Raw genomic sequence first — 16,236 nt, forward strand, 5'->3', positions numbered from 1 at the left:
GTCAAATGAAACATTTATTCACCTCTGGACTGGTATATTAGTAATATTTCCAATCAGAAGATAAGCCTACCTGGAAGTTTCTCTTTGCCACAGGCACTCTTTGTCATACCTTCAGAGATTATCCAGATATAAGGGAGAATCATCTCTAGCAGAAGCTTCATAAATGCATTTCTCACTACATCACTCATGGTGAGCTAGGTCATGTTTCATCTTTGGCAGCTATTGAATTAGCATGTTGTCTCAGAAACACATCTCCAAGCCAAATGGGTCAAAAAATCCCCCAGAAATAGCATTACCTAAAATACTGGCTTACTCCTGAGAAGCTTGCTGTGGTTAGTTCCAAGTGTAATCCCATCCCCAAACTTTTCACTTTCATTTCTCCCCACTCTCTCCTTTTCCTGAAAAAATTGAGTTGTTGGGAAAAAATGCATATTAAATACTGATGGCTATAAGCCAGCTGCTCTCTCTCCTCTCCTAAAAGACCTCTAACTTACCACATTTGTCCAGTCATTGTTGTCAGATAGTCCTTAATATAGGAGAGCCAAAAAAAATCATAAATTTGTTCTTGGCAGCTAAAATGAAATGAGGAAAACATTTCTTCAGCCAGCTTTCAGAAAAGTTCAGAGAATAAAATGGTAGCTGCTTTACTTTTTGTCTTTGAACACTTAGACTCCTCTCTTGGCATCAGCATCTCTCCAAGTCTGCTTGGATCCGTACCCAAGGCCAGCAATGACAATCTGTCTATGCTGATGCTAGCAAAATACACCTAGAAACATCCTGAATCCTGTAGCAAAGTTCTGTACTCATCACCATCATAGACATCTTGGACTCAGATTGAATGAAGATTGCCTACCAATCTTACCTGCCGACACTACAAGATTGTTCATGGAAAGTCACCAAAAGACTAATAAAAAAAAACAAACAGAGCCAACATTGAATTACCTCAACTTCTGCTACCCAACTGGGCTGGACAAGGTTTGGTCAAACCATGGGGCTACGTAGTGGATTAACCTTGCCTAACAGCCAGTCACTCACTTCTCCACCTTATTGTGGAAGTGAAGAAAATAGGTTGAGAAAGCATGGGTCAAGATAAAGACAGGGAGATTGTTTACTATTTACTATTACAGGCAAGGAAGATTTGACTTGGGAAAAACTAATTGGAAATGTATTGCTTCTAAAAACATATTTAAGTAGTGAGAAATGAAGATAAACGTTAAAACAACTAATTTTTTCATCTCTCACACACAACTTCACTTTTTCAATTCTGATTTCTTAACCCACTCTCCACATATGCAGAGTGGATGAGGAGTATGGTCTCTACATATTGGTTCTTCTCTGAAGCTCCTTCCTCCTCATGTTTTCCCTGTCCATGGTGAATTCTCTACAGGCTGCAGTTCATTCAGGAAATGTCCACATGCTCTGGAGTGGGGTCCTATGGGCTATAGATTAGGTATGTACTCCCCTGTTAACTTCTATTAGCTGCAGAGAAATTGCTATTCAAGTGCCTGGAGCGCCTTCTCCGTCTTCTCTGACCTTGGCGTTTCTGGTGTTGTCTTCTTGCAGAGGTGATTGCTGAAGTCTTGTCAAGGTTTTGTCTGGTACAGAGTTAATTTTCTTTACAGAGATTATATGATCTGTTTTCTCAGCCATGAGTCCTTGCACTTCTGCCTCCCTGATTCCTTCCCTCTTCCAGCCGAGGAGAGAGAGCAAGCTGCTGTGTGGTTCTGAGCTGCTTGCTGGTGTTAAACCATAATTAGTCCCTACTGCTACCAACATCTTGACATCTACACCTAGTTCAGCCTGCAGTGAAGTCCCTCTGGTTTCACTACATGCCTTCTTCAGGTACACTAGGTCATTAGGTCATTATAAGGCCCCAGTGGAGCCTTCTCTTCTCCAGGCTGAAGAGCCCTGGCTTTCTCAGCTTGTACACATAGAGGAGGTATTCAAGTCCTCTGATCATCTTCGTGGCCCTTCTCTGGATTTGCTCCAACAGCTCGATGTCATTTTTGTGTTGAGGGCTCCAGAACTGGACACAATACTCCTGGAGGGGCCTCATGAGAGCAGAGTAGAGGGACAGGATCACCTCACTTGACCTGCTGGCCACGTTTCTCTTGATGCAACCCAGGATATAGTTAACCTTTGCAAGTGCACATTGCTGGCTCATGTTGCGTTTCTCACACCCCTAATTCTTCTCCTCAGGGCTGCCCTCAAGCCATTCTCTACACAGCCTGTATTTGTGCTTGGGATTGCCCCAGTCCAAGTACAAGACCTTGCAAATGGCCTTGTTGAGCTTTAGAAGGTTGGCGTAGGCCTCTCAAGCCTGTCCAAGTCTCTCTGGATGGCAACCCTTCCTTCTAGCATGTCTTATCTTAATATAATCTTTTATCTTAATTTGAATTTTATATAAATATTTATACATTATTATATATTATTTAATATTTTAAAGGAGTGCTTCTATGCATTTAGCCAGCATAGTACTAGTAATAATTACTGTTGCTGTAGCGGTGCTACGTAGGCTTGAAGAGGACCTCAGCTTAGATGCAGATAAGACCCACACACTACTAAGTGTCAAAGGCCAAATGAGGTGTTCTGTGAAATTTGCAGGATATCTGTTTTCACAAAGAACTCTCATTTCAGATGAACTTTAAACGCAATTGGAGGGCTTCCATACTGCTTTGAGGTTTTGAAGTGGGAACACAACTGAGGCAGTTCGGGACAGGACACTTCACAGGGACAATTTCTGAGGGAGCAAGCAGCCTCAGCTCAAGTGCTAGGTATTATCATATGAAAATCAAAGGTATTTTCCAGCTGATTTCAATGGGAAAAGGATAAAATCCTAAGTTAACATACAGCACTTTAGGAAAAAGAAAAGTATTCAGGATGAATCAGCAAAGAAGATTAAAAAAATCTTCAGTTCTGAATAGACTTTTAAAATATATTACATTATTAGAAGATTTCAGAGAGAAAAAAAGGAAATGTTTAAACAAAACCTTTTAAAATGATAAATAAAGGATGATGAGTATAACCCAAAAATGAAAAACAAAAGGCAAAAAGACAGAAAAAGCACAGATTTAAAAGTTGTACTCTAATCTTGAACCATATGTTTATAAAGATTAATAATTAATAATTAATAATTAATAATTCAGCAGTTACATTTGTTAACTAGCTACTGTAGATACATTTCATCAGCTTTTTGATTGTTATTAAATATACTATCTGGAATAAAAATATTTAGAAGTTTCAGAATATTTTTCTTAGTTTCTTAGCATGACTTTTTCCAAAACTAAAATGGATACAAAGTAAAGGTAACACAAATTTGCACTGTGTATAGTATTTGGAGAGGAATATTAGGGGTAATAAATAAATAAATAAATAACAAGATGATGTAGTTTAAGAACAGAATGTAAGAAAATAAAATTACAGTAGTATTCTATTTATAAGCAAGTACTGTAGATGACATGTTTGATCACTGGTGGAATGCTTAATTAAATTTATAATACCTTCCAGAGATTACATGAATTCTTAATCAGATAGGGGTGGAAGATGTACCTAGAATCAAACTAGTAATGATTGATGCATAATGAATGGGAAGGAAAAAAGTGCATATAGCATACAATGGTATAATGTGTATACATATCTATATAAATAACTAATCTGACACAGATATCAAGGAGTTGCCTTTAAGCTAAATTTTCCTAATGTCAGAAACTGTACTCCACAGAGGAGAGCTCTGGTATTTCCTTAGGAGGTGTTTTTGGCTGCAGCTGAAGGACCCAATATTTAAAAATGTAACTAATTTGAAAATAAACCTAGTTATAAAGAGGTATAAGTCTTTTTCACACAGGTTTCCTGTTTGATCTTTGAAGTTTGTTTGAGTTTCTGGAGAAACACAGTATAGAAAAGTACTGAGTATGTTAACAATGTCAAGTAGAGAACAGAGTGTATTAAGTGCTCTCAGTACGTTCAGGCCCAGGGATTTTCCAAATCAACTAAAATTCCCGAGATACTAAAATGGACTGCAAGAAGAGCATTCTCACTTGTTCTTGAAAGGTACACCAGTAAACTCTCCTGTCTCAGTAAATGCGTAGTCCTATGTACAATCCTTAAGTTATGATCTTATTTTCCATTTTTCAGATGGAACTTTTTTTTGCATGTAACCCTGAGGAGCTGTGCTCCTCACCATCGTAACTGGTTAAAGTTGTATTTTTCTTTGTGCCCTAAAACCTTCAATTATTTTGCAAACAATTTGCTCATACTAAAATCTGCACATCAAATGAAAGTAAATGTGTTTGTGCATTATAAACTTCCTAGGTGTTTGTCTTTGGATTAAGACTAGATGACAGCAAAAGCAGTCATTATTACTGGATACTTTATCTCATCCAAGGCATTTGTTCAGCGAATGCATATGAAAGAAAAATCTTTCAGTAAATATCACTGTTTCAATAGTTCCACCACAATCAATAAGAGACACCAAGAATTACTGAATTTGGGAGCTCACAGAAATTCAGAGAAAACTGACCGAATATCAATTTTTTACTCTATTGTGGCAGTACATCCAGGTCCCCATTATGTTACGTTCATCTGTCCCTCTGTATCTCTATATTTAATACGGTTCTGAAGGCTTGAAAAAAGTATTTTTAATGCGTCCACATACACTTCATATTGGAATTCTTTAATTGTGGTTTTTCAGGAATCCTTCCCTATAAAAGTCCTGACTTTGTAAGTGTCAGAGTTCTCTGAAATTTCACTGAAGTCAACAAAGCAAAGCTTATCCTGCTCCATGCTGAGTAGGGCACTAGGTAGAAATCTCAACCTCTGTATCTACCATTTCTAGTAGTATTTAGTTTTAATACAGGTGCCTTCTCTGTTATTATCTTCCATACCTGTTTAACATGAAAGATAGCTTCAACTTACTCCATTTTTAATTGGAATTTTGGGATATATATATGAAGCCAAAGTAACATCTAAGCCAATGAAATTTGTCATTTATTTTCACAGTTTTCAAAATTTTAAATAGCTACAAGAATTTTAGATTTAGACTGTTGCACAAAGGTGATTTTCTGTTATTTGCAAATACTGCTGCTCAGCTAGAAAAGATGAGTCTCAAGGCACTTAGAGTTTTATATCTTTTTTTTAATGAAAATTATCTGAAGGAATTCTAGCTCAGTCTACTGATGCTTCACAGGCCCAGCACTGACCAGTTTCTTCGAGGTTGCATCTTGTTGCTCTGGGGCCTTGTAGACAATTCTTGTAAGACCTTTGGTTCTGGTTCTGCTAATTCATATTTGTGTAAACCAAGAAAGACCTCAACTTATCCGTGCTTTACAGCAGTTTCAAAGAGAGCAGAGATAAGCCTGTGTATATCACTTAACAGGGATTTTAAAAGCAAAGAGATTGGTGGTATGAAGATGTTGTGATAACTGTTATGCATACCAATCTCAGGCTATTTTAAGATGAGTAATTAGGGAAAAGTTGAACACTTGAGAAATTCTCTAAGCTTTCCTAATCTGAAATAATAGGTGTGCTTTATCAACTCACAGGGGCTGACTGTGAACATTGTATGCACACTCTTAACTACTCTGGAGACAGCTAACTCAGAGTGCAGTCCTCATACTGGGAAGATAACATTTTGTCTATTTCTTTCAGAGTTACACTCTGTGCTTTTGGGGTTGGCCTATTCAGATTTCTCTAAAATGAAAATATCTATTTTTACCTAAACATAAGGAGAAATATAATCTGTCAAAATATTCTATTCCTTTATTATTTATTTTTTGTTACTGCTCCAGCCCCGTGGGAATTTCGGATTTTTACATTTAATTTGTTAATTTTCTGAGTAAGTGTAAGCCGTATTAGTGCATATACTGTGTAGCTTTCTTATCTTTCCACTTCTCACATTTGAAATGGCAGTCTTGTTTTAGAGGGCCTGTAAACTTGACTAATCTGATGCTGGAAATTATGTAAAGGAGTCTTTGAAATGTAATATTTTAAGGATGGAACATATTCGCATTACAAACTGCTAAAGATATGAGTTGGCCTGGGTTTTATTTGCATCCTGTAAAGTCTCACAGGGTGCAATCAGAGAAGACTGCTGGAGGACACCCACATTCAAAAAATGTATGCTACTCTGAGATAAGTTCTCTATTTCCCTATTCTTACCCTTTAAAGCTGGTACATAAATGAGAAATATTTTGTCATTTAGGGCTGTGTCAGTCCAACCACAAGTTCTGTGACTGACATTTATGCAAAATGTTGATAGACAAATTCCTTGGTTATTTATCAACACTAAGCAGTCCCTACAGACATCACTCAACAACCATATCCATCACACAAGCATTCATATTTCCTTTCAAATCATTCATCTGTATATGTGAGCTATTTAAACAAATAAACTAACCTAGATAAGAAAATACTTGCTGCATTTGCATATACATAAAAAAGGAAATATTTCTTTTAATACAAGACTTTCATATAGATATATTTGAAACAAACCTGGAGCCTGCAAGGAACCAGAGAGCCAAGATTACCTCCCTTCTTTGTATATCCCTTAACGTATACAGGACTCTAAGTTAAAATTCAACATTTTAGAACTTATTAACCTGTGCACATACAGCTTTATCTAGGTGTAAGAGGCATAAAAAAAATTGCCTAACAACTTTTGACTCTTAATGTCTTTAAGAAAAGTCTTTCATTATTATCACAGATACGGTTTTAAAGCCAAAATATTCTGTGTTAGTTTTTCTATTAAAAAAAAATCCCATTTTTCTTCCTATGAAGCAGCAGATAAACAACAAGTTTCTACAAGAACAGGGTTCTTCCTTTCCTTCCTTCCTTCTTTCTTTCTTTCTTTCTTTCTTTCTTTCTTTCTTTCTTTCTTTCTTTCTTTCTTTCTTTCTTTCTTTCTTCCTTTCTTTCTTTCTTTCTTCCTTTCTTCCTTTCTTCCTTTCTTTCTCTCTTCCTTTCTTTCTTTCTTTTTCTCTAAGGAGTGAATAAGGATTTTAGGATTTAGACTAATTTATAATGTTTGGAGTATTTAAGATTGAGCACAACCGTACTGTGTGCCAAGGATTTATTAAAATATAAAATAGCATATTCTATGCAAAGTCCTACATTACCATGAAATGGTGCTTAGATTTGGAAAATATTCATGTGATATTTATATTCTGATACCAAATGAAATAAAAAACCCACATAGCATTCCTGATCAATTACTTGCTGGCACACTGGACTTTTGCTTATATCAATACTTCTCAAGAGTAGATTTTAATGTTTTTGGATGATGATTTTATTCATTTATATTTTATGAGATGATTCAATTTGGGGTAAATAAGACCTTCCTTCGTTTGCTACTTTTAAGACTAAAAAATGCTGACCTCGGTATGAATCAGACACACATATACAGAGGCAGAAAATGTCCCAGACAGCTGCATCGAGGGTCCTTTCTTACACCTTTGCACTATTAGAAGGAAGTAGCTTCTCAAGAAGGGCTCTTCTTTTCAAAAGCAAGAGTGAGGGAGTGTCAGGTACTATAATCATTTACAGGGGGCACATTACAAGACCTTCTTTATGTCAGCTCAGCTCTACAGGCAGAACAGCAGAAGCTTGTTTGCTCCTCTAATGCGGTATGAATGGCAGCTCTGGGGTGAGATCAGTGATTTATCATTTCAGAAGTCCCTAAGTCTGCATGTGGCTACCTGCAGCTATCTTGCCTCTAGAAAACAGCCTTGCCATCAGAGTTCTTGTGGAGGGCATTTCTGACCATTAAGCTCAGACGCTTGATGTAAAAAGTGAGTCTGTGACCAAATTTTTGAGAACCTTAAGAAGAAAATCTAATCTTGTTTACCCTGAGCTGAACAAGGAAAGTTTAAAGAACCTACCCAAACAAATGAAACTATTTGAAACTGGATAGCTTAAAATAAATTTGCTAAAATCTTGAACAATCTAAGACACAAATAACACAGAGAAACAAATCTCAACATCTAAAATATCTAAGTTATTATAAATTTCAGATGATTGGTCTGCTAAGAAAAGGTAAGCTTTAAAGTCCTAGCAAATGAAATATTTCATGATCACTGTGCTCACATATGACGTTTGGTCTCCATAAACGTTCAACATGCATCAGTGAATGTCAACGGGTGGAATTTTTTCCACATGGAGGAATTCAATGACATCTTCTATTTAGATACTACTTTGTTAGACTGCCCCTCTGCTACCATATGTCACACAGCAACAAAATGTAACAGAATATTGGTGGGAAGGTTCCACCTTTACTACTGCAGCATCAACATCCACCTCTGATGTCATGGACTGATATAATAAAAGTGAAGGCACTACTTTCAGAGCAGTTCTTGCAGTACAGATTGTGCACACAATTTACATTACACAGTATACACTGAATACAAAATTTACAAGATGAATATGAGTAAGAATTGGAAAGATTCACATATACATGTTATATTAGAAAACACGAGGAGGAAGTCCCCTGAGAAATCAGTAAACAGACTGATTCATAATATCTTTAATAAAACGTGTAATCTGTGGATGGAATCTTTTTTGAAGCCTGGCTTATAGTTTTCTATTTTGGGGCTGTCAATGCATGAATTTACTATATTGGTTAATAAGTCAATATTAAGATATAGGCTTCCATCAAAACAAGTCAGTCTTCATGTACTTTTCTCTGCAGAGAGGGACCTGGGCATCCTGGTGGATGACAGGTTGGCCATGAGCCAGCAGTGTGCCCTCGTGGCCAAAAAGGCCAATGGCATTCTGGGGTACATTAAAAAGAGCGTGTCCAGCAGGTCGAGGGAGGTGATCCTCCCCCTCTACTCTGCCCTGGTAAGGCCTCATCTGGAGTATTGTGTCCAGTTCTGGGCTCCCCAGTACAAAAAAGACAGGGATCTCTTGGAAAGAGTCCAGCGGAGGGCCACAAAGATGGTGAAGGGCCTGGAGCATCTCCCCTATGAAGAAAGGCTAAGTGAACTGGGTCTGTTTAGCCTTGAGAAGAGACGACTGAGAGGGGACCTGATCCAGGTTTATAAATATCTGAGGTGTGACGGCCATAGCGGTGAGGCCAGTCTCTTTTCAGTGGTGCGTGGAGACAGGACGAGGGGAAACAGACATAAGCTGCAGCATAGGAAGTTTCGCACGAATGTGCGTAAGAACTTCTTTATGGTGAGGGTGACGGAGCACTGGAACAGGCTGCCCAGGGAGGTTGTGGAGTCTCCTTCTCTGGAGACATTCAAGTCTCGCCTGGACGCCTACCTGTGTGACCTGGTGTAGGGAACCTGCTTTGGCAGGGGCGTTGGTCTTGATGATCTCTAGAGGTCCCTTCCAACCCCTACAATTCTGTGATTCTGTGATTCTGTGATGCTTTTCACTTTGTTTAACAAAACTTCCAGCTCTCAGATTTTGAATGAAACTTAAAGCTGTGGCTCACCTGATATTTTACTTACAGCACAGGCAGGTGCAGTGAGGAGCTACTCTTCTTCCTTATTATAGAATCTTGCCTTTGAAATAAGACAAATAATAAATATGCAGCTACAGTGACTCTACCTGCCAGATAAATTGGGTCCTACTCCAAGGAGAGGCCTTGTTGCTCTGCTACAATTGGGAAAATGTGATTTACTAAATCAATTTCCAAATGATAAAGTAATTCTTGTGAACACTACCTTTAATACATGGTTTAAGCCACCCAATACAGTGCCAATCTTATGACAAAATACTCAGATACAAATTTTCCATGAAAACTTTTTCCACTATGCATTTAATTTTATAAACGCCATTCTGAAGTCTGATTTTTGTATACCTGCAATTACACATTCTGAAATGCAATATGTTACATGAAGTCATTTTCTTTCTCTTCCTAATCTTCCCACATTTCAAATAAAAACAAGTAAAATAATTATAACCATGCACATTTATGCTGCTGCAAAATATCTGATTCTTTCCTGTGTAAGAAATATGTGATTCATTCAGTTCTCATCTGTTCACTAGAGAGCAAGTGAATTTCACCCAGAGGGCAACAAATGATATGTTGATAAATCCAATTATCATAATTTTGTTAGATTGACTGTCACAAAGGGAAAATATCTAACTAAAAATACAAGACTTTAAAAGAGAAATATAAAGCCAGTCTACTCTAATGAGGCTATAAAATATGTATGTGCATTTTAAGAACCAACCATTGCTCCTTTGCAGACATGTAGTGTACTTGTTATTTCAGGAAGTTAGTGATGCATACATTTGTCAGAGAAGCATGTCATGCCATCTTCTCATTTCAGTCCACAAGAGACAAAAACAATTCAACACTACGCGAAGAAAATGATGTATTTACAGAGAACAGATTTCATATCTGGATAGTACTGCATAGTATGGTGGGTCTCTGAAGTTCACAGTTGAGCCATCTCACAACTGGCAACAGTTCATACATCAGCGTTGCACACAGATACTAGTCTGAGTAATGCAGTACATTCATAAGGACAATATTAGGGAATTGCTGCAAGTGGAAGTTGCCTGTTTCTTAGCACAGTTGTCTAAACTTCAGTAATTCACTTTGGGGGATGAGATATGATCCTAAGGCAATCACAATTTCCATTCTTCTCTAGCCTTTACCTGATGCACGAAGATCTGTGTTTGAATGATAGATACAAGAAATTTGACTCTAAACTGTTTTCCTTATCCTCAGTCAGGCTGAGAGCAAATAGCAAAAAAATAAGAGTTGTTTGACACTCATAAAGCTTCCTATTCAGTTAAAGAGTGATGTATTTGTAGAACCATTATGGAGCAAAGATTTGATGGCAGATTTCACTGGTGTGGTTGGCAGTTACTGGTAGGTAGCTAAAAGCCACTACATTGCTCTCACTACCTCTTCACAGAAGGACAGAGGGAGAAAACAGTGAAAAAAAAATCATGGATTGACATAAGGACAAGGAGATCGCTCCCCAGTACTTGTCATGGGCAAAACAGATTCAGCTTGTAATTTACTGCCTATTGATTACTGACTAGAGCAGTGAGAACTGAAAGGCAGTGTGTACACCTACATGGAGTACAGCATACTGTGGTTCATATTCCTGTTGCAAATTAGGAAGAACACAAAGTGGTGTACCCATTACTAACTGCAAATTTCTCAATTATCACATTTTTGGCTATTCTAAGGTCATCTCATCCTGCAACTGAGAAGCTATCCTAGAAGAAGTAAAGACCTCTAAACATTGCATGGGCTTTGACAAAATAAAATTTGCAATAGGTGCTATATTAGAAAACAAAGACAAACTGTGACTAAGGTCCTTTCTGTGGGATTTTTTTTTTTAAAGTTTAAATTAGCAATAAAGGATATTAAAATTTGTGCTAAATTTAGCTTACTTGTGCTGGATTCTCCATCCCTTCAATCTTCTGGCCAGGAAAGGATGTTCCTCTGAAGGTATGACTTTTATCAAAACAGAAGCTAAGGTCTATAAAGTCTTCTGAGCAAGAATGAAAGACTGGAAGCCTGGTGTTGAACAAGAGATTGGACTTTAATCCAAACAATTCCTTCTGACTTTAATATACTTTGAAAAAAACTCAAAATTTATTTTACTAAGTCTTTGAAACTGCTTATTTAAAAAAAAGAAAAAGAAAAAGAAAAGAAAAGAAAAGAAAAGAAAAGAAAAGAAAAGAAAAGAAAAGAAAAGAAAAGAAAAGAAAAGAAAAGAAAAGAAAAGAAAAGAAAAGAAAAGAAAAAAAAAGAAAAGAAAAGAAAAGAAAAGAAAAAGAAAAAGAAAAAGAAGAAGAAAAAGAAAAAGAAAAAGAAAAAGGAAAAGAAAAAGAAAAAGAAAAAGGAAAAGAAAAAGAAAAAGAAAAAAAGGTTACTTAGAAACTTCTGTTTTTACCAAAATTGAGGGCAGAAGGTCATATATTTCATTTTCATGGAAATAGCTGAATTTCATGGTTCTCAGCTAGACCATATAACATGATGAAAATTATTTGTCCACTCTGCAGCCTTTTCAGCAAAAAAGCCCTGATGAAATGCTGTGATCCTCATTAATATTGATTGCCATGAACACAACTGCTTTATTCTCTGCTTGTTGTACTGGCTGTTATGGTATTAGGTTCATAATCTTGAGGCTTGGTTTATGATTGGGCTCCAGAGATTGTAAAACCATCAGAAATAGCATAAGAAAAACCATAGAGAAACAATAGAAGAATGGTGGATGCCATCTCACAGTGAGATTGTCCGTCACATAACAAAATAGAGTCCACAAAGGATTATGGAAAGAATTTCTGCAATATCTCAAACTACTATATATTTCATTCCTTGCCACTCCAAAGGGAGTGCTACTTTGACCTTCCATCTCCCTTCCCTGCTGCTCTCCCATCCTGGGTCAATATATTTTCACACCTGATTTTTTTCTCTGTAGAGATGGGGAAAAAAATACCTATATCTGACTGATAATTAAGTTTTGGTTTGTGTTACTGGAAAATGTCACTAATATATGTTGATTAGAATAAGAACTGGAGTAGCACACAAAAATAAGTCAACAAAAGGCTGAAGAAAAACTATGCATGCAAATTTGACAGCTGTAATATACCAAGATACCAAGGTGAATCATTTAATTCCTGCAGTTTCCAAGCATGTCCAGTGAATGACCACAGTGACTGATTTTACTTATAAAGAAGTCAAAGGAAACCATCCTTCTTACTGAGGAAACCACATTCCTAATTGTTCATGTTCTGTAGCATTTTGGTATTAATAAGCTCATCATGCTTATGCTGTCTACCAAAACTCTGCATATTTATTAAATAATTAAGTGTCTTATATTTCCACTATTGATACAATTCAACTTATTGCATGCCTGTAATATTCACCTGTCTGGACTTTCTCTGCTTCTATTACTCTCTGTCAGTTTCTGTACCAGAATATGTTTTCAAACTGACCAAATTCCCAACATTTTCAAGCAGTTTTTTAAAAAAAGACTGTCACAGAGCCTCACATACCCTTAGTGCTCCAAGAAGTGCAGTTATGGGTCAGTGGGAGCTGTTTTTTTTCCCAATATAATGGCTGTTCATTTTGAAGTCCCATACCTGTTGCCCTATGTGGATTTGAAACTGGCTTCCAGTTTGATCAAGTTTTAAGTTCTGAATTTAAACCCAGGAAGAAAGTAGCTACTTAGATCATTTAGAGAAATTTTATGAGCCCTTTAAGCCCTGTATATAATTTTGATTCATGTTAGCATTTATGATACTGGGATTTATAGGAAAAAATGCTATTCTTCTCTTTTAAAAACTTTATAAAACATTCCCAGAATGCCATTGTCTTTCTAGAAAATAAATGTAATATATGGAATACAAGATGGGCTATTACTTTGTAATACTGTGATGTCATTTTCACATTTCAGTTTAGCATATTATTTCAAAAATTATTTTTAAACACTTCTTGACAAAAGCTGTCACCCATCAAGTATCCATTCATACACTGACATTATTTCCAGCTTTCAATTACATATACATTCACATTCACATGACAAATGTAAATGTTAGCATTCAGATCATCATTGTGCTCAGTCTTCTTACTCCTGTCAGTTATAGTCATATTCCAAGCAGAGATTCCTAAAATCAAGAAAAGTTAAGAAAAGATATCACTAAATGCTTTAGAATTGAACTATAAATAAACTAGCTATGTTATGAATGTAACAAGCATAGATAGGATAGAAAGTATGGCAGTAGATACTTAGATATATATGCATTAACTTTTATTTTTAAAATTGTCTCCATTTAGTATGTATCACCCACAATTACACTAAAAACAACTACTGGAATTAATAATGTGAATTGTAATGAAAATGATAGCAGGCCTATTTGTATTTCTTTTGCTCTTCCTCAAGTATTGTACTTTGTTTGGTTTGAGAAATTTTACTCTATGCAATTGGATCTTACTCTATCACGAGGATGGTTTTCAAGAGTTTCTATACCATGAATATTCACCAGAGTTTCTTAGTAAAATAAAACTTCTGATGCACAAAGGTGCTATTTGAGCTTGTACTGTCTCCCTACTTTGTGACTTTCAGTCACAATGAATTTAAGAATGACTTGAAAGAAAAATTTCCTTGCTCCCTGATTTTAAGGGTAACATAATCCATTTTCAAGTCTGCAGGAGTCTTTCAATTGGCTTGGGATCAAGATCTACAGATTTAATAGGCATTTACCAAAGATACCCACACACAACATAATATTAGGCTATTACTAAATCAAACTGTTGTTCTCTGTACAAAACTTTGGGAAAAAAAAAATGAATGACAAAATATATGATTCATTTTCTCAAAAAAATAAGAGTTATGAACTCCTTTGTTATCTGACTTAGGATTTAACAATAATATATGTTATGACCCTTCTATAGTCTGAAGTAAAAAGTAGAGGTAGAATTAAAAGTATATCTAGGTACTAGCATTAATGAAGTACTGATATATAGAAATCATATTTTATAGAAGACACAGCAGGAAAAACATGTCTAACAAGGATCAGAAGATAATAACACTACCCCAAACTGTTTTTTGTTTGCTTCTTTAAACTCTCAACGTGGTTTTAAAATACCATCAAATTAGGAAAAATGTTAAGGAGCACTTAAAATTCTACACTAGGAATGTAGAAAATATTCCATTCTACATTTGCACAATTTTATTAAAATGTTGCCAATGGTGATCAATATCAATAGTTGTGCAGCTTCACAATTACACAGTATCAAAGTATTATTTTACCTATTTTTATGCATGGTAAACAAAAAGACAGTATCAGATACCTACGTAGAAAATAAGACTGAAATTTCCATATTTTGTAGAAGCATTTCGACAATAAGGCTCTGTCCTGAAAAGAAGTCTGGAGAAGAGGAGGCTCAGGAAGAATCACACGAATGTCTGTAAATACCTGAAGGAATAGTGGAAAGAAGGAGGCTCTTTTCAGTGATGCCCGGTGCCAGGAAAAGAAACAAATGGGAAAAACCAGAACACAGGAGGTTTCCACTGAATGCCAGGCAGCACTTTTGTGCTGTGCAGGTGATGGAGCTCTGGCACAGGCTGTCCCAAGAGGATGTAAAGTCTCCTTCTAGGAAACACTGAGAAGCTGCTTGCATATGGATATGGAAAGGAATTCATGCTTCCAAAATCCCTCATGTTGCTCAAACTCATAATGGATTAATATATACTAATGCATATGTATGCACTAATATGCATATGCTTTTAAGTCTGCCAGAACGTTCATGATGTGGCAATTCCAGATCGGCTTCAATTCTAAGCTTGGATATTTCTGAATACACAATATTAGTATTTATAGACATTATTAAACATAATTAAAAAGGCAAGCCATCTGCTATAAAAGTTATTTTATCCATTCATTCACTAAAAATAGAAATGAAAACTGTACCTAGAGCAGAGTTCTAGAAAAACAAGAAATTAGAAGTAAGGAAAAATCTACGGATGAGTATTATCAGAAAGAATTTAATTAATTAATAAAGGAATTTGAAAGAACTTGTCTTTCTGATATTCCTACGTCTTCAAAAATATGAAAATATGTTACTGTTTCATTTTTAATAATAAATGCTTAAAGTTCCTATCACACACGTGTAAGATTTTTAGGCAAATAATAAAATCTGAACAGAATGTGAGCTTTCAAATTGCTTCTTTTTGGATGACCTCTACTGACATCATTGTTCTCATTGTATTTATTTTAAATACTTGACATTTTGGAAGCACTTACCACTATCTTTTTCACCCAGTTAAGATAGAGGAATGCATTGCTTACACAGACAAGTAATCATAGTCCTTATGTTTACCATTGCACATATCCCTGTAATAGAAATGATATGCCACTGATTTCTCACATCTAGGTGAATATGCTGAGGAAGATTCTCATAATCCAAATCATGAGCTAGGTTTTCATGGTACATGTGAACATCTGAAAGTAAATAAAGAAAAATTTAAAATTTATGTGCTCGTCTAGACACTTAGACACACACACACGCAGACGCACATAAACTTGTTTGAAACACCTGTTAGGTAGAATAATGTCCTGCTTCAGAATATGTTTGATTCAGTGTATCATCACCAAAAGGAGTGCTATTCGCAGACAGGAAATAAAGAGGATTTCTGACGTCCATGGGGAAAAAAATTGGAAGTAATGTTTTACAGAGGAGGAAGTAAAGTATTTATCTATTTTTCTGTCTATCAAAGTAATGATAATAACAAAATGCTCAGGTTGTAATCACAAATGTAT

The 16,236-nt window shown here is 36.0% G+C and overlaps 1 long non-coding RNA gene across 1 annotated transcript in view; it reads left to right on the forward strand.

Moving 5' to 3' along the window:
- Positions 1-15,624, forward strand: part of LOC146544517 (uncharacterized) — a 48,445-nt gene extending 32,821 nt beyond the window's left edge. The window contains exon 3 of the long non-coding RNA XR_014883202.1: positions 14,807-15,624. This is a non-coding gene — a long non-coding RNA (uncharacterized LOC146544517). The remainder of the gene's footprint in view (positions 1-14,806) is intronic.
- Positions 15,625-16,236: the final 612 nt, after the last annotated feature.

The sequence above is a fragment of the Meleagris gallopavo genome, chromosome 4, assembly GCF_905368555.1.
Source record: "Meleagris gallopavo chromosome 4, MGAL_WU_HG_1.1, whole genome shotgun sequence".
NCBI classification, from domain to species: Eukaryota; Metazoa; Chordata; class Aves; order Galliformes; family Phasianidae; genus Meleagris; species Meleagris gallopavo.